The sequence below is a fragment of the Ziziphus jujuba genome, chromosome 12, assembly GCF_031755915.1.
Source record: "Ziziphus jujuba cultivar Dongzao chromosome 12, ASM3175591v1".
Lineage (NCBI taxonomy): Eukaryota > Viridiplantae > Streptophyta > Magnoliopsida > Rosales > Rhamnaceae > Ziziphus > Ziziphus jujuba.
Window position 1 is genome coordinate 4,298,833 of NC_083390.1, and position 19,931 is coordinate 4,318,763.

At 34.2% G+C, this 19,931-nt stretch overlaps 1 long non-coding RNA gene, 1 other non-coding gene and 1 pseudogene across 2 annotated transcripts; 2 read left to right on the forward strand and 1 right to left on the reverse strand.

The window, feature by feature from the left end:
* The first annotated feature begins 611 nt into the window (after nt 1-611).
* Nucleotides 612-2,911, forward strand: LOC125418786 (uncharacterized). Its single transcript, XR_009635250.1, has 4 exons — nt 612-1,177; nt 1,253-1,357; nt 1,507-1,557; nt 2,301-2,911. It is a non-coding gene; the product is annotated as an uncharacterized LOC125418786 (long non-coding RNA).
* A 4,082-nt stretch (nt 2,912-6,993) lies between these two features.
* Nucleotides 6,994-9,414, reverse strand: LOC107428399 (uncharacterized). The gene is made up of 3 exons (XR_009635063.1): nt 9,067-9,414; nt 8,121-8,269; nt 6,994-7,276 (listed from the first exon to the last, which is right to left on the reverse strand). It is a non-coding gene; the product is annotated as an uncharacterized LOC107428399 (transcript).
* A 5,358-nt stretch (nt 9,415-14,772) lies between these two features.
* On the forward strand, nt 14,773-19,497 carry LOC132800123 (mitotic spindle checkpoint protein MAD2-like; annotated as a pseudogene).
* The last annotated feature ends 434 nt before the right edge of the window (nt 19,498-19,931 follow it).

The window sequence follows — 19,931 nt, forward strand, 5'->3', positions numbered from 1 at the left end:
ATGTATTTTTTCTTTATAAAATATGTAATTTTTTTATTTATAAAACTTTTACTTTTCTAAAAAAAATTACATTATTTTATTATAATAACTTGATCACTTTTATTTTTATAGTCTTTATTGTATTTATTTATTTATTTATTTTGAGTCTCTATAATATGTACAGATTATTATATTTATTTTTTGAAAAATTAAATTTGTATTATTTTTAATACTTTACTAATTTATTAGAAGAATAATAAATCTCTCTTAAGTACAGTTTATAAAATTTTAATTTTCTTTCCAAAATTTTAGGATGAAATTTTTTTATAAACTTTTATAATAGAGAACTATTATTTTTTTTAATAAATAGTAAAGTATTAAGAAATACAAATATAATTTCTCAAAAATAAAAATAATAATTTATACATATTATAGAGATTTTAGATAAAATTAAAAAAATAAAGACCTATAAAAAAAAGTGATCAAGTAATTTTTATAAAATAATGTAATATTGTTTTTTGGAAAAGTAAAAATTCTATATAAAAAAATACATGAGTTGTTTTGCTGGATTTAATTCATAATAAGTGAGTATTTTGGACATAATTCGGTGTCTGTATGTATATATATATACATAGGGGAATTTGGCCCAATACCCCCATAGGACCGAGCTTCATGAATTTTGCCCCCTCAATTTATTTCTTTTTTGATCTACCCCTCCAATCTTTTAAAATCCCAAAATACCCTTATGTGTTTTTTTTTTTATATGTTTTTTTCTTTCCTTTCTTCGACTTTTCCCCTCCATCTCTTTATCCATAACCAGACCTTAGGAGCCCTCTGTTTCCTTTCATGAATCGGCCGGATTGTAAGCGTGGAGACTGCGCGTTTTGAAGGAGATGGTGAAGAGGCGACTCAGAGAGAAAACTGCAGGATTTTAGAGAGCTCTAGGAGCAGAAGCAGAAGCAACAGGTAGGCAACAGCTCTAATTTTGATTTTCTGTTAGTGGTGTTGGGAATTTTTTTTTTTTTTTTGGGAGAAATTGTGAAAGAGAAATTGTGAAAGTTGTGTTCTGGTTTTTTTTTTTTTTTAAATAACGGTGGTGGTAGGCATTTCTTGCTGAGAGATATGTATGATGATATGATGCTGGATGGAGTACAGCCAAGTAGGGATACATTCCATTCTGTCATCAGTTAGTGGAAAGGTGCTTTCATGTTTGTTATCATGGACTTTCATTCTTTTTGGAATTTTCCGTTTGGTTGATTTTGTTTTGTTGCAGGTGGATAAGCAAAATGCTCATTTCTTTGGTGTTACGATCAACGAGCAACAAGCCGAGTGTGGTATTGTAGAAAGAGTTACTTCAAATGCACAAAGCAAATTTAAGGTATGTATATTTCATATTTTTGCATTTAAATTGTTTATATACCATGTTTGATGACTATGAACTCTCTCTCTCTCTCTCTCTGCATCTGCATTTTCTTTTGTGTTGCTGGTGTGACATTAAATTTATAATCTAATTGCTTTATTTTCCAGTTACTTTATTTCGAGCAAGATGTGAATGGCGGTTATGGTTTGGCCCTACAGGTACCATATCTTCTTTCCTATTGTGTCTCCAATCCATTTTCCATTTTATAGTGCATATGGTTTTTGCATTCTGAAAGCTGTCATGGTTGTTTAAAAAATTTGAAGCATCGATGGAGTCAACAGTGCCAATGATCATATACAATTGGTAGAAATGTTTTGTAATAATCTTGTCATGTTAAACTTTCTGCTGTTATATCCTTCAATTTCTAAGTACTATGCGTCTCTAATTTATTTTCAAAGCATAAAATTGTGGCTGTGAAATTGTGATTTTGAATATCACACATGGGTAGAACTTAAAATTAGTAACCTACCTGTGAATGTGACAATGATGCTCAACTTCTCTTTTCAAGTGAATGTCATTGCATTGTGTCAAGTGGTCAAGTGGTATTGGTGTGGCATTTCAATGTATTTCTGTTCAGTCCTCTGACCTCATTCCCAAGGGCTTTCTTACTTGCAATTTGACTACAATCCTTTAAACAATTGACTTATATAATTGTACTATGATTTTATGTAGCATGCTTCTTTTTATTTTACTTTGGTTCAGCAAATCTTTACCTTTAGTCAATAATTTTGTCATATGGAAATGCTTTTTTTCCCCCCACCCCTCATCAAGCCATCTAAATTTCAATATATATCATTGACACACAAAAATCATGACAGTCAATTGCCTATTTAATTAAAATTCATTTAGCAGAATCTCTTCCTATGCACATGCATTTGACATTAGTGTGGTCTCTTTACAGATGGATAATTGATCCTCCTCTGGAGGTCAATGTACCATCAAAACGCACACCATGGCCTGATGCCCCTCCTGAACTCCCTACCAATGAAAATGTAGTGTTGGGCATCCAAGAGCATGCTGTAAAGCATCCTACAAAGACCCGCACATCTAGATCAAAGAGACGAAGCAAGAGAAAGCATGACACAAGAACGGTGGACACACAGGTTGCTTCAAAGCATTCTGAACAAATTTGAAAATCTTAGCACGAAGACGGCTAGAGATGCATGCTGCTGTGTGAATTTTAGGCATCATTCTTCAGCATCATAAAAAAATTTGAATTGCAAAGGCTTATTAGCACAGAGGCAGATGGCCTAACCTGGTATATGTGAAAAGAATCCTTCACGTTGGGCCAGTTGATAACAGGCATTGGAGTTTGAATTTTCACTTAATTTTTCACAAATTTTTTCTTTCTTTTATATATTTTTGTTTGGGATATCAGGATTCTGGTTCAGCATGAGGTATGCCAGCAAAGTCTTGCCGTGTCTGCTACCTTGTAGGACTTTGTATCCAATATGTTTCGAATCTTATACATAATCTTGGAACATAGGAATTATAGAGTTGTGTTCAGCTGGATTTTTGTAGAAAAAAAGATACCAAAATGTAATAAACAAAAAAGAAAAAAAAGAAAAAAAAAGGAAACTTCCATATTTGTGAAAGGATCCAATTTCTTCCATATTCAGATTTTGTTTTTAGTTTTTGTACATGATTCTCTTGTCAATAACTGTTCACCATGGGTAATTCCCGAGGAAATCTTCGGTAAACTACAAATACCCTCTGGAAAAATTACCGACAGTTTCGTCGGTAATTCCCGATGGTGTACAGTACGACATATTTTGCCAATTTTTTGGACCCCACAAGGCCCCTAATGTGTGTTGAATGAAAAAACATGCAAAACATGGATTCTATAATTGTACTAAGGAGAGAAAATCATAAAATTTCATAAAAGTGTATCAAAGTTTGCAAAAAAAAAAGTATACTGTTCACCCTCGGTAATTCCCGACGAAATCGTCGGGAAACTACGAATGCCCTCTGGAAAAATTACCGACAGTTTCGTCGGTAATTCCCGAGGGTGTACAGTGCGGCATATTTTGCCAATTTTTTGGACCCCACAAGGCCCCTAAGGTGTGTTGAATGAAAAAACATGCAAAACATGGATTCTATAATTGTACTAAGGAGAGAAAATCCCAAAATTTGATAAAAGTGTATCAAAGTTTGCAAAAAATAAGCTAACTGTTCACCCTCGGTAAATTACAGACGAAACTGTCGGGCAACTACAAATGCCCTCTGGAAAAATTACCGACAGTTTCGTCGGTAATTTCCCGAGGGTGTACAGTACGTATTATTTTGCCAATTTGTTTTACCCCACAAGGCCCCTAAGGTGTGTTGAATGAAAAAGCATGCAAAACATGGATTCTATAATTGTACTAAGGAGAGAAAATCAAAAAATTTCATAAAAGTGTATCAAAGTTTGCAAAAAATAAGCTAACTGTTCACCCTCGGGAAATTACCGACGAAACTGTCAGGAAACTACAAATGCCCCCTGGAAAAATTACCGACAGTTTCATCGGTAATTTCCCGAGGATGTACAGTACGTATTGTTTTGCCAATTTTTTTTACCCCACAAGGCCCCTAAGGTGTGTTGAATGAAAAAACATGCTAAACATGGATTCTATAATTGTACTAAGGAGAGAAAATCAAAAAATTTTATAAAAGTGTGTCAAAGTTTGCAAAAAATAAGCTAACTGTTCACCCTCGGGAAATTACCGACGAAACTGTCGGGAAACTACAAATGCCCCCTGGAAAAAGTACCGATAGTTTCGTCGGTAATTTCCCGAGGATGTACAGTACGTATTGTTTTGCCAATTTTTTTTACCCCACAAGGCCCCTAAGGTGTGTTGAATGAAAAAACATGCAAAACATGGATTCTATAATTGTACTAAGGAGAGAAAATCAAAAAATTTCATAAAAGTGTATCAAAGTTTGCAAAAAATAAGCTAACTGTTCACCCTCGGGAAATTACCGACGAAACTGTCGGGAAACTACAAATGCCCTCTAGAAAAATTACCGACAGTTTCGTCGGTAATTTCCCGAGGATGTACAGTACGTATTGTTTTGCCAATTTTTTTTACCCCACAAGGCCCCTAAGGTGTGTTGAATGAAAAAACATGCTAAACATGGATTCTATAATTGTACTAAGGAGAGAAAATCAAAAAATTTCATAAAAGTGTATCAAAGTTTGCAAAAAATAAGCTAACTGTTCACCCTCGGGAAATTACCGACGAAACTGTCGGGAAACTACAAATGCCCCCTGGAAAAATTACCGACAGTTTCGTCGGTAATTTCCCGAGGATGTACAGTACGTATTTTTTTGCCAATTTTTTTTACCCCACAAGGCCCCTAAGGTGTGTTGAATGAAAAAACATGCTAAACATGGATTCTATAATTGTACTAAGGAGAGAAAATCAAAAAATTTCATAAAAGTGTATCAAAGTTTGCAAAAAATTGATGACTGTTCACCCTCGGGAAATTACCAACGAAACTGTCGGGAAACTACAAATGCCTTCTGGAAAAATTACCGACAGTTTCGTCGGTAATTTCCCGAGGATGTACAGTACGTATTGTTTTGCCAATTTTTTTTACCCCACAAGGCCCCTAAGGTGTGTTGAATGAAAAAACATGCTAAACATGGATTCTATAATTGTACTAAGGAGAGAAAATCAAAAAATTTCATAAAAGTGTATCAAAGTTTGCAAAAAATTGATGACTGTTCACCCTCGGAAAATTACCGACGAAACTGTCGGGAAACTACAAATGCCCTCTGGAAAAATTGTAATTGCTGAATTACAATATGTAATTTAATAATGTTGAAGCACTAAAGTAAAGTATACTAAGTTGTCTAAATGATACCTGATGCTTTTGTTGGTCAATAACAGAACTAAGCATCTTCCTTAACGCTGCCATCTCTTTATTTAATTCATCAACTTTTGCCTCCAAGCAAGCAAGCTAATCAATATCAATATCCAAAACATAAGTCAACATATATTAGTACAACATATGAAATACAAATTTGCGTGCAAGTAACAATTGCATACCCTGAAATTAGAATCTGGAGGGCCACTAGAATGCTCCCCAGCTTTGGACGCATCTTTAGCTCTAACATCTTTAGTGCCAACTATTGGTGCTACAATTGGAGGTGACGTGTATCATCACCCAATATCAACCTGATTGCGATGGCTGTTACCATTATCTTCTGCTTTGTGATAATTTTACAAGGTAAAGATACCTCTGGTTATTGGGGTTATGTCTCTTGTTTTAGGGTAACTTTACAAGGTGAAGATAACTGTATTGGTATATTTGTTTTCTAACTTTCAGGTATCTTGGGTTCTCATGTATGATGTGATGCAGTTTCCTGTGTTCATCTTCAAAATTGTAAAACCATATGGATTCATGTACGATTTGCCCATCGATCTTTTTCCTTTATTTTTGTTGTATTCTTTTATAATTACTCCAGTGGGCAATATGAATTCATCTTTCGATCAGGCTGTATGGGGAACCAATCTCATACATATTGTCACCACACGTAGCACTGGCAGGCATGAATTAGCAACCAAATGTTCTGTCATCCTTTTGTGTATCTGTTCATGAGTATGACCTGTTTCAAGTACTTTCTCCTATGTTTTTTGTTCGCAAGCTTGAGAATAGTTTTCATGTTATAATCTTTGTGACTACACGATACATTGTAATAGGCTTTTTATGAATTCGGGAACTTGCTCCAGATGTGATTGCAGTGTAAACGAACTACAAACCAGGGAGCAATGTAGTGGTTTTCGATGGCATGAAGCAAGTTTTGTACCTATAACAACCCATCTGGACCTTGCTCCTCTCTACCCACGTATGTTTTCTCTATACCGGTCGAGTTCTCATATAAACTGTCTGCAGCTATTGCTAACATGGATTTTGTGAGTTCTAACCAGAAGTTACCTTATGTTTTATCTTATAGGTACCTCTATTGGGTCCATTGTAGAATTTGTATACATCAGAAGATATGATGAGAATGTTGAAGTGCCTAAGACTCCAAGCATGTACATCAGTTGTCACTGGCATTATGGCAGTCTTTAAAACCAATTGTGTATTCAGCCAACTCCATTCAGTTGGAGTTTTGAGGCCGATTAAGTTTGAAGATACTATGCCTATGTTGCTTCTTAGTTTACTATATGATTTTCGCTTTTATTTTATAGATGAAAGCAACTTGTTTGGCTTTGAGCATGATAAGGAGCTCTGAATTCTTCCATTTATCTTAGACATACGGTCTCGAGTTCGACTACCATTTAGATGAGTATTATGTTTCGAGACACAAACAGAGAGAGCTGAATTTGGCTTACAGAACAGAGTACCAAGTTTGAGGTTGTAACGAGTTTTTAAAGAGCTATTTCTTCATGTAGCAGAAACAGCAGAATACAATAACGGAGAATTCTATTGCATAGTCTATGCCTCTGCTACTACTGTAAACATTATTGCTGGATGAATATTCATTACTAATTCAACTTCTTACTTGTTTTTTAAACTAAGTTGAACTAATTAAAACTCATTTATCCTATTATTTGGTTATCCGGGATAAAGTTGATAATTAAACAAATTAATTTGAACCAGAAGGATATCAAAATAATTCGAAACTTCACAATGATAATGGGCTTATCAAGGCATTGTGAACGTTGAACACCAGATGACATCAAATTCTGCATGTTTCCTACATCACTCTGCAATGACATCTTTACTAAGAAACAAAAGTAAAACCTGCATAGTTCCACCTGTAATGTGACATTTGATACATTCTCAATAAGCAAGCTAGTCCTAAACTAGTTAGGATTTCATTGGTACCGCTCGAGGCCTCCATAGTCCCAGCCTATACTTGTGGGCGTGTGTCAATATCAGCTTCCTCTGAAAAACAAAAATCATATTCAGATATAAGTAATCTAATCTCTTCAAACCATCAAATGAAGCTAAGTCCCAAAGAACTTAATCCTAAAGAAAACCGCAACTTTCATTACGCCTTTCACCAACAAATTTAACAAGTAGCAGAACAAAAAATATATGCACTACTTTTAACTCTTTCTTCTTAGATAGAGAAATGAAGAAGAAGACAAGGCCTACAGTATTTCAGAAGCAAAAGTCAGTACAACAAGACAAGAAAATATTACATCACTTAGGGAAGAAGCCTAAACTCATTTGAGTCAGTATTTAGAAAGTTTATATCATTACCAAATATAAAGCAACACATACTCCGGCACTGCATCTCAATTTTGGTAAACATTTTCGTTAAATAACATCTTTTCTTTCTACCAGTATGATATAAATGATAGCTCTCAAAGCAATTCTGCATGCTGTCTTCCTGAAACATTTTCACTTTTGCCCAGTAAAACAAAAATATTTGCAACCATTGGAACAGAACAAAGAACAAAACTCCAGAACTAAGGTTATTTCAAGTTGCAGTACCATTGCCAAACTAAAAGATAAATTAACCATTCCCGGATAGTCAGAGTTTCCTTTAAGCATCCCTAAACTTTCTTTGTTAGAAGAGTTTAAGAAACCATAAACATAAATTAATCACCCTACTTTTCATGAAATCTTTCACTTAGATTTAAGCAAGCAATCTATAACCAAATTTTCTGATCTGCAATACTATCAGATGTATTGACGGATATACTGAAAGAATTATAATATACCCAAAAGGCAGAGGGCTTCAAGTATGTGCATATATAGTAGATAAAGATTTAGGAAATACCTGTTTGCAAGGGATGCCAAGTTTCTTCAGTCTGAGAGTCCGAGTGACAAGCAGTTTCTAGAAGTCGCCCACCTCGGTTTCAAGCTTAGCCGCATGGGATTCCACCCCTTTGCCTATTCCATTTAAAAATTCTGGAATTCCAACTTTCACTGCAACAAAAGCAACAACTTTAGATCTCCTACTGACTATAACACTTTCACAGTAATCTAATCTAATTCTAACAAATTTTATTTCATATAAACTTTCATGCTCAAGTACATCACTCATCAGGAAGCATGAATCTTGCTCACTTGAGCCAACATAAAACATGATTTGTAGGATTAATTCCCAGTCACTAAAAGTAAAATCACCAAAACAGAGAACATCAAATTCTGCTTTTCTTCATCTTTATCAGTCATTTAGCAACCAGACAAGAGTGAACACGGTTTTTCAATGCTATAATAACGTTGAAACAAAAACCATGTTTCTTTTTCCAACTTAAAGAGTTATTCAGCATTCAGTAATCAGCTTGGTATAGATAAGTTTCTCAAATAATGATAAATAAATTATAAACCAATATTTCCTTTTCCTTTATTCCCCATCTTTCTCACCAACCAAACAATGCGGGAAACTAAGCATAATCAACCTTATTCATCATTTTTTCCTCTATGTTTCCTATCTGTGAATCTATTAACTTCAATACCAGCCAAGTTTCTCACTCTGTAAATCCTGGATTTACACATAAAATTCAATTTTACCCATTTCGATTCTAACTCAGCAGCCAAAAACAGCTACTTGGATCTCTCTTTCTATCGACAATTTTTTTACAAAGTTCAAATCACAAAATTCACAAGAACCCAGAAAAATTTTCTTCTTTATCAATTCTCTTTTCTTGCTCTGGGAACCGAACAGAAAGTAAGAAAATCTTTTTATGGGTTACTAAACCCAGGACAAAAAAATCACTAACCTGCATAAGGGGATGGCTTGGAGAAGAATCTAGCGAACCCAGTTGGTGAAAGGGGTTGAGAAATTGGGCTCCCCTTGAAGAGCATTTGCCTCCATGCCATCTTCTTCAATCTTCAACTTTCTCTGCGCTAGATCACACAGTACCGCGCCGGCGGCTGGCTGAAAAGCCGCGATCTCCACAAAATGGTCTCGATGATACGGCCTCTGGTTCTCACGCCATGGGTTTTTGCGCTCACCAAGTGTTTTTTTTTTTATATTTTAAAATAAATAAAAGGATATGTAAGTAATTGTTTTTTGTTTGAGGGTTATAAGGGATATTAAGGGGTAGATAAAAAAAGAAATGAATTGAGGGGGCAAAATTCATGAAGCTCGGTCCTATAGGGGTATTGGGCCAAATTCCCCTATATACATATATATATTGGATTCTCATTACTCATTAGGGAGCCCATAGAAGGCTGTGATTTGAATTATGGACGTTCATCTGGGAAAACTAAAAACTATTATGCAGCAAAGCACTGGAGTCAGTTTGGCCCAGTTTCACATTTTTGTCTCTGTTATCTGTTTCTTAATTAGCATTCGTAAATAGTTTAGCAAAAAAAATAAATAAATAAATAAAAGCATTCGTATATATATTTGGATCAGACATCAAACATCACATAAGTATATGGAAATGTTGATAAATTATGTTAAATATATGTGTTGAAACAATAAATAATGATTTTTGGAAATTAATAATAATAATAAAAAAAATTTAACAACACCCTTCAACCTATTTTTTGACAACTTGTGCTAGCAATAATTAACAAGTTATAATTAACAATTTGTGCTAGTAATAGTTGTTAAATGAATTAATAATTATGAACTTAGTAAAATCAATTATTCATTTACAAGGTTTAATTATTCCATTAATAGAATTGAATTATTTTAATATTTTATAGTAGGATCTTTGGTCATACACTCTCTATAAGACTCCAGTTGGTCCATTGAACTGGAGGACCAACTCTCTTTACAAGCCCATTAACTTACTCATAATTTTTTTAGTATTATTATATTATTAAATTATTAATATTTTATATGTGTTAAAATTAATGGATAAATGTAACTTGCAGAGACTATAAAAGATCTAGGATAAGCAAACAAATATATGCCATACGTTATTTTGATATTAAGATTTTCAGTGATTTGAGAGTGGTTTGAGAGTAATGTATCCATAGGTACTATTTTATATTTTTTTTTTTTTTTATTTTATAGGATTAAAGATTTAATTTAGTAATAGCTGTATTTGGAGATTAAAAATTTATAATTTATGGAATTTATTATATATATTTAGGTACATAAAATCTAACAATTGGTACAAGAGAATAATAGTTAATATGCATAATAAATTCATTTGCAATTTTTCGTTAAATTACTGTGTTTTCGTTGTGACCATTGATCTGTGGATTATTTTTATTTTTCCTTCCTGCATGCATGGATTTGTGAAGCTATTGATCACAAAGAAATATAATACATGCCCGATTGTATTTCGAAAAAAAAAAAAAAAAAAAACTCCGAAAATTTTCTTTTACGAAACTGGTTATCGGGTTTATTGATTTTGTGCAAATTATGTGTTTTCTTTTTTTTTTTTTATTTTTTGTTTTTAGTTCGAATTATGACCTGGGTTCTTTGTGGACTTTCTTTTCTGAATCGAATGGAATATTTTTGAGTTAATTTGGGTTTAAAAAAAAAAAAAACTGGAGTTCGGCGGCCGAATTTCATTATGATTGGGTGTTAAAATTTCTGGGTATTTAGGCCAAATTGATCTATGAATAATATTTTCCACACTGAAAGGAATCTAGAGACACCGGAATTGAAGAAAACGGTGGGCATTTTTGTGGTTTTCTGGCCGGGGTGGGGAAGCGGGTCGTGCGACCCGTTAACCAGGAATTGCGACCCGGCTCAGTGAAGAAGACGCTGACGTCAACAACCTAAATTATTTAAAAAAAGAAAAAAAAACTTTTATTTTATTTTATTTGATATATGTTTATATCATTTTATCATTTATTTATTGTTGATTATTTATTCATCTATTGTTTTATTATTATTTAAAAAAAATTGTTATTTCTTTATTTATTTGTTTGTTTATTGTTTATTGGTTTATTTATTCCATTCCAAATTTTTGAATTAAATTAAATATCTATGTTTAAAAAAAAAATGGATTGCGTTTGGAGCTTTTCCTAAAGAGACTTTGTGTCTAGTTGGTATAGTAGTGTGGGATTTTAGGTATTCACCTGTCGTGAGATTTATTTTATTTGCATTATGTGTACCAGTATAATATGTGTTGGCATAGTAGATGGGATATTTTATATTTGCCTATTTCATGAAATTGCCAATATATTATTTTCTTCCACTTCTTAACTACGGTCTATACGGGTAACTAGGCTACCCTATCGGTGGTTTTAGTTGCTTAATATGACGCCTGAAATGGCAGTGGAAATTGATTGAATGCCATGAATCGCAGGTTCTGAGTTACCCTGTCAGTAATTCAGTTCAATGCATTTGATTGTGATTATTTGGTTGATTGTCTCTGGCTCGTGAAAGGGTATCTTTAGTGCTACAAAGACCCTAGCGATATTGATTTTATGTTATGTGATGAGGGGCTGGAAAATAGTTATTGTTTTATATATATTAAATGCTTTGTTGTGTTTACTATTTTCACGGTTAGTAGCACCCCGAATGTTCTGCCTATGACTGCTATGATGAAATTGGATGAGACAAATTATTAGAAGTAAAAAAAAAAAAAAAAAAAAGAAAACTTTGGTTATGAATTTAACCTTTATGAAATTGGATTTGACTTTGGAGATAGATCCACCAGAGATACCAACTGATGAGAGTAGTACAGCAGATAGGAAACTTTATGAGGATTGAAGGCATTCTAATAAGTGCCGCATGATGATGATGGAAAATTATATGGATGAATCAATTTATGCAAGTATTCCAAAGGTGAGAATTGTAAAGGAACTTCTTGAAGAGATAGGAAAGAAATTTATCAAGTTTGATATGAATGAGAAGCATCATTATTTGGACCTTTTGAATAATACTAAATATGATGGAATTAAAGGAGCAAGGGACCATATTATATTACTTTTTTCCTATTATAATAAGCTGAGGTGTCTTAAGATGGATATTGGAGAGGAGTTCTTGACCTATTCAATAATGAAGAGTCTTCCATCTCAGTTTGATAATATAAGATCTAGTTTGAATACTAAGAATGAAGGATGTAGTTTGGAGGAACTAACTGCTATTCTTGTGAAGGAAGATGATATATTAAGCTAAGCAAGTCGAGATCCATTGCTATAGTATCACATCAGGTAGATAAGTCCAAGAAGTTTTTCCCAAAGAAGGGATAAGGATTCAAGCCTGGACAAGGATTCAAACCTGAATAAGGATTCAAGCCTAATAGGAAAATGTTTACTAGTCTAAAGCTTAAAGGACCTAGGGATGGAGCTCATCACATAGAAGAAAGGAAATCCTACTTCAATGGAAGATGTGGCTACTGGAATAAAGTTGGACACAAGAAGATAGATTGTTGGCATTTAAAGGGAAAGTAAGAAAAGAAAGGGGATGATAAGGCAAAGGGGGCCAACCAATCTTAAGTAGCATGTTTATATGGGAGATAGCTCAAGAGTGAAGGTGGATATCATCGGAACAGTCAAGGTGAAGCTTGCTACTAGATATGTTTTAGAATTACATGAAGTTTCCTATGTACCCTCAATTAGGAGAAACTTATTATTTATTTCTCTTTTGGATAGTCAAGGTTATAGTTTCTTGTTTGGACATAACAAAGTTGAGATTTATAAGGATGATAAAGTTATTGGTTTTGCAATTTTATGTGGCAATTTATATAGCCTTGATTTATTTAGTAATGGTCTTAATTCTTCTGTTAATTCTATTGTTGCCCCTATTATTGCTTCTAAACGTCCAAGAGTTAATGATAATTCCTCAATATTATGGCAAAAGCGTTTGGGACATATTTCTAGGCACAGAATGGAAAGATTAGTGAAGGATGGAATACTTCCCAATCTTGATTTTTCGGACTTGTCAACTTGTGTTGAATGTGTGAAAGGAAAATTAACTTCTAAGGTCTAATAGAGGTGGTGAATTTTATGGCAGATATGATGAGACTGGACGAAATCCAGGGCCATTCGCAATTTATTTACGTGAGTGTGGTATTGATGCGCAATATACAATGCCTGGTACACCTCAGCAAAATGGCATAGCTGAGAGGAGAAATCGTACTTTGTTGGAGATGGTCGATCTATGTTGGCAAATTCTAGCTTTCCAAATTACTTGTGGGGAGAGGCTTTAAGGACGACTGCTTATATTTTGAATCAAGTTCCAGTAAATCTATTCCTAAGATTCCTTTTGAGTTGTGGTCAGGGAGAAAGCCTAATTTGCATCATTTTCGAATATGGGGTTGCAAAGCTGAAGTAAGGATTTATAATCTCCAAGTTAAGAAGTTGGATCCTAAAACTATAAGTGGGTATTTTGTTGGCTATTGTATAGGATCTAGGGGTTCAAAATTCTTTTGTCCATTTCACACCATGAGAATTGTTGAATCAGACAAGCCTGTTTATTTTGAAGATGATTTTAGATTTGATGATAGTAATGGTCCAAAGGAGCCTCAATTTAGAGAAGAAAATGTATTCATTCCCAGTGTTGTAGTTCCTGATAGAGATATTATTAATCCAGTAGTTGATGAACCAGTAGTTGATTAGGATGAACCCATTATTGAGGAGCAGAATATCCAAGCTATTGTAGATACTGATGCGCCTTTGAGAAGGTCACAAAGGAGTAGGAGGTCAGCTATTCCTGATGACAATGAAGTTTACTTGCATGAGCATGATTTTGACATAATTGATGATTTAAATCCAGTCACTTATGAGGAAGCCATAAGCAGTTCGCACTCAAATTTTTGGTTGGATGCAATGGAAGATGAAATGAAATCCATGGCATCAAATGGTGTTTGGGATTTGGTTGAGTTACCTTTGGGTAGCAAACCTATAGGGTGTAAATGGGTTTTTAAGACTAAAAGAAACTCTAATGGTCAAGTGGAGAGGTATAAGGGTAGACTTGTAACCAAAGAGTTTAGTCAGAAGTAAAGAATTGATTGCACAGAGACATTCTCTCCTGTATCCACAAAGGACTCTTTTAGAATCATTATGGCAATTATGGCGCATTATGACCTAGAGTTGCATCAGATGGATGCCAAAACTGCTTTTCTGTATAGTGAATTATTTGAGGATATATATATGGTTCAATCAATTGGCTTCCAGCAAACAGAGAATGGTAATTTGGTTTGTAAGCTTAAAAAGTCAATTTATGGTCTTAAGCAGGCTTCGAGGCAATGGTATCTTAAGTTTAATGAGGTTGTCACTAAAAATGGCTTTAAGGAGAATTTTGTTGCTAGATGTATATATATATATATATGAAGGTCAGTGGGAGCAGTTTTATATTTTTGGTGTTGTATGTCGATGACATACTTTTGGCTACTAATGACACTGACCTGTTGGCTGAGACAAAGCAGATGTTGTGCAACCATTTTGATATGAAAGATCTTGGTGAGGCTTCTTTTGTTTTGGGCATCAAGATTATTTGAGATAGGACTAATTATGTGTTGCAATTATCTCAAAAAGCTTATATTGCTAGAATCATTAAGAGATTTGATATGCATAATTGTTCTCCTGAAAATATACCAGTCACAAAGGGTGAAAGGTTTTCTAAGGATCAATGTCCCAAGAATGATAAAGAGAGGATGGCGATGAGAAATGGTCGCTATTATTCAGCAGTAGGTAGTTTGATGTATGCTCAAGTTTGTACACAGCCTGATATAACTTTTGTTGTGGGTGTGCTTGGTAGATTTATGAGCAATCCTGATTCTATTCATTACCAAGTAGTTAAGAAGGTCTTTAGGTATTTTCAGGGTACTAAAAATCATATGTTGACATATCGACGTACCAACTCTCTAGATGTAGTTGGTTATAGTGATGTAGATTATAAAGGCTGTGTGGATGATAAGAAATCTACCACTGGGTATATATTTATCATGGCAGGAGGTGCTATATCTTGGCGAAGTGCTAAGCAGTTAATGACAGCATCCTCGACTATGGAGGCAGAGTATGTGGTGTGTTATGAGGATACTCGTCATGTAGTTTGTCTTCAGAATTTTATTCGTGATTTGGGAGTGGTTGACTCCATTGAAAGGCCTATTATGATGTATTGTGATAATACTACAGCAGTGTCTTTCTCCAATAATTTAAAAGATACCTCTAGTGCGAGGTACATTGATGTTAAGTATTTTGTGGTTAAGGAGAAAGTTGAAGAAAGCTTCATTACTGTTGTTCACACACCTACTTATAGCATGGTGGTAGATCCACTGACCAAGGCCTTACCAGTAGGCATATTTAAGGAGCATGTGTCCCGTATGGGATTCTTAGACAGTTGAGACTGTTGTGGGTCAGTGGGAGTTTGTTATATTTTCTGCAGTAATATCCATATTGAGTATTATTTATTATTTTGATGCATTGATGTATGTGGATCATTATATATTTATGAGATGATTTATTACGCATATTATTGCTCCTTATATTTACAGGCCTGTTTAGACTATTAGTCTATATATATGTGTATGTTGATTCACAGGTGCCATTGTGAGTCCCTACTACCTAGTTTGGGTATACTGATGTATCCTGTCGATACACAATATGCTTGGATGAAATGGTATTGTGTGTTGGGGGATTGCACGTGGTTAAGTAAATCTCTACTACCTAGACTGAGTTTATGGCATGCAAAGTGCTCAGTTGAAATGGTATCATGTTTTGGGAGATTTACTGAGAGAATCTCTACTACCTAGTTTGGGTATACTGATGTATCCTGTCGATACACAATGTGCTTGGATGAAATGGTATTGTGTGTTGGGGGATTGCACGTGGTTAGGTAAATCTCTACTACCTAAACTGAGTTTATGGCATGCAAAGTACTCTGTTGAAATGGTATCATGTTTTGGGAGATTTACTGAGAGAATCTCTACAGCCTAGTCTAGTATATTATTGTGTCCTGTTGGCATGCTATATATTTAGATGAAATGGTATTATGGTTCGGGAGATTCTGTAGTAAATAAGTTTGGATTATATATATGATGATGATTATGCAATCCAAGTGGGAGAATGTTAAATAAATTAATAATTGTGGACTTAGCATAATCAATTACTCACTTACAGGGCCTAGTTATGCCATTAATGGGACTGGTTTATTTTAATATTTTATAGTAGGGCCCTTGGTCACACACTCTCTATAAGACTCCAGTTGGCCCATTGGACTGGAGGACCAACTCTCTTTACAAGCCCATTGACTTACCCATATTTTTTCTAGTATTATTATATTATTAAATTATTAGTATTTTGTGTATGTTAAAATTAATGGGTAAGTGTGACTTGCAGAGACTATAAAAGGTCTAGGGCAAGCAAACAAATATATGCCATACGTTATTTTGATATTAGGATTTTTAGTGATCTGAAAGTGGTTTGAGAGTAGTGTATCCATAGGCACTACTTTATATTTTTTTATTTTGTAGGATTAAAAATTTAATTTATCAATGGCTGCGTTTGAAGGTTAGTAATTTATTATTTATAAAATTTATTATATATATTTAGATCCATAAAATCTAACAATAGTTTCATAAAATTCCTTAATTTTGAACTCAACCGGTAAATTACCAATGCTCATGATCAAAATGACATAATGTAGCTTCTAACGAATAAACAGGCGATCACGAATGTAGTTAAGCTTGATGCGTAAATGCAATCTTGCCTTGTATGGCTAAGAAATGTCATGAGCATGAGAAGGAAGAAAATTACAACACAAATTACAGCAGTACACGAGAGCAGTTCAAAACAACCAGCAAATTAAAAAGCAAAAAACCACTTTTTTTTTTTTTTTTTTTGGGGGTATACACAGGGTTTTCTAATTGTCTCCTCCTGAAGTCAATTGTTAGAATATACAGTCACCAGAGAAGGAAGACATGGTGCTCCTTTATGGAGTCTGATGTGTAATTGATGTTTCAACAAGTCCATCTGGGTTAACTTTCAGTGGTAAAAGAAAGAAGTGGTCCATGTATAGTCGTTAGAGCAAAAACTTTCCAATTCTTGGAAGTAGTTTCATCCTCCATGCAGGGCTATAGTAGCCAAGTTGCCTACGTCACACAGCTTTGTTTTTTCAAACTACTAATTGAGTCCTAGAGAAGTGGAACTTCAGCACTGAAACACAGTGAATTTGTTGAAAAAGGGTAAATTTCAATTTCTTTCTACTTGTGCACTAAAAACTAAATTTTCTGCAGTGTTTTCATGGATTCTAATTGTTTTTCTTTTGATCTGATTTCAGAATGTCAAGGGAAAAGAGTGGCAAAGGAAATAATGAAGGAGATCCCAAGCAATTTCTTCAAGCATTACTTAGTTAACCATGCCTTAATGAATTCTGTAAGAACCATTTCAGCCACCAAGTTAATTACAATGATAATGCTTGTTTGTTTATTGCCTATGAAAATTATTCTGATTGAATTTTGTTTGTTTTAGTGTGTGTGTGATTTTCTAGCATACACCGATAAAGATGTTGCAGTGCCATTCACTTGGTTTGAAAGGTATCCAAAAAATTGATTGTCAATCCCCAAAATGGTGAAATTGCATTCTTTTGATACCAAGGCAAGTCTTTGATCCATAATAATTATCAAGTCTGATATGGTAAACAAGAAAAAAAAAAAAAAAAACTGTAAGTGACTTGGATTGGATTTGTTTGGTTTCTTGTCTTGTGTTATGCAGTGATAATAATCCATTTAATAATATATATATATATATATATAGACACAACAAAAAGGCCAGCGGCCCAGCCCACATTCCTTCCTTAAAGCCGCAAATTTAAAATATTACCGTTGGTGTGAGGGAGGCAAAGAAACTAGCCGTTACTTTTTCATTCATCTTCTCAAACCCTCTTGCTCTACCCTCCTCTTCTGACAATGCTTGCTCGCATCGCCTTTGTGAAGTCCAGTTGCACTGCCCAGCTCACCATTGTTGATTATTAGTGTAAAAAAGGCTCAATAATTGTGGGCAGGTTTCAGAAAGTCAGGATATGTAGCCAACCTTGTGAGCTTATAAATAGGCTTAGTTCTCTCATATTTGCATCACATCTTAATCTCATTCATCCCAGAAAGAAGTATTGAGTAGAATTCCAAAAGAGAGTTTGAGAGAAGAATGAGAAAGCTCCAAGAGAGAGTTTGACAAAAGAGAGAGATTCCACAAGAGAATCCAAGAGAGAGAAGCTATTATTTTTTTATTCTATTTCCAAAGAGTAAAAATAATTGCTTTTATTTTTTTCTTTTATTCCTTCTCTATAGTGGTCAGAGAACCATAACAGCCTTTTCTCCATATTTTTATCACTCGGGTTTCCTAAACAATTCCAACCCATTTTTATTTCTCCCTTTGGTTTTTCGGGAACCCCAAAAATTCTCCCTTTTTTTTTGGAAAAAATTTTCTTTTGTACCAAACGGAGATTTAAATACAAGGAAAATTGGTTTAGACTGGATTTGGTGAAAATGGCTTTAATAACAGTAGCCGAAAACGTAAGGTTGTTTGGTTGCTCAGTAATTGTAGGAAAAAGGAAAAGAAAAAAGGGTAAGTTTCTATCTGGGATTTCAAATTGAAGGTGCTAAAAAATTGAAATATTTGAATGTTGTATAGAATGGCTGTAAGGTGGCAAGTTACGGAGGGGTTGTTCTAGTAATAATGAGACTGACAGTGAAGCTGTTGGAAAAGGAGTAATTTCAGTTTCTTTCTACTTGTGCTCTAAAAACTCAAACTCTAGAGCGTTTTCATAGATTCTAATTGTTTTTGTTTGATCTGATTTCAGAGTGTCAAGGGAAAATAATGAAAAGGAAATAAACGAGGGGAATCCAAAGCAATCATGATGCAGATTGCTTCAAGCATTACTCATTTGCCATACCTTGATGAATCGTATAAGAACCATTTCAGCCTTGGATAAGATGTTTTTCTAGTGTTTGTGAAAATTGTTCTGATTGAGCTTTGTTTGTTTTTAAGGTGTGTTTGATGCTCTAGCATACACTGATAAAGGTGTTGCAGTGCCATTCACTTGGACTGAAAGTGATCCAAAACTGATTGCCAATCCCCAAATGGTGAAATTACATTCTTTTGATACCAAGGCAATTCTTGAATAATAAATACCTCCAAATTCTGATATAATTTTAGGAAAAGGGAAAAAAAAAGAAAAAAAGAAAAAAAAAAGGGTGAAAAACTGTAACTTTGATTATGTTTTCTGGTTTATAGTGTCATGAAGAAAGGTTGCCACTCTAGTATGATACAAGAATGATGAATGGGACGAGCAGTAGGATAACAACCAACTAACTTCTTCACATGACTACAAGTGAATAAATGTTGTGAATCTTTCATTCACATTTTTGTTATATCAGTAATGGTTCTGAATACAGACTGTCATCTTGAAAACGAATAGTTTTTCCATCAAAACAAATAAATAGTCCAGGTCAATGTTCATGGGATTAGCACTTATCCGAACCCTTCAGTAATTTAGTTGGCTAAGGAAATAGAAATTAGAATAGAGACAAGAAAATGTGAAGCCCATATGCATGTGGACCAAACTGGTGCCAGTAGTGCTGCTAACTAATAGCTTTCCCATATCAAAACCAAAAATTCAAATCACAGCCTTCTGGGAGGGGTTCTCCTATATGAATACGTTAATTGTAAAAGCTTTATATGTAGTCATAGTGGAAAGAATCCTTGAACTAGAAATAGTATATATGCGCAC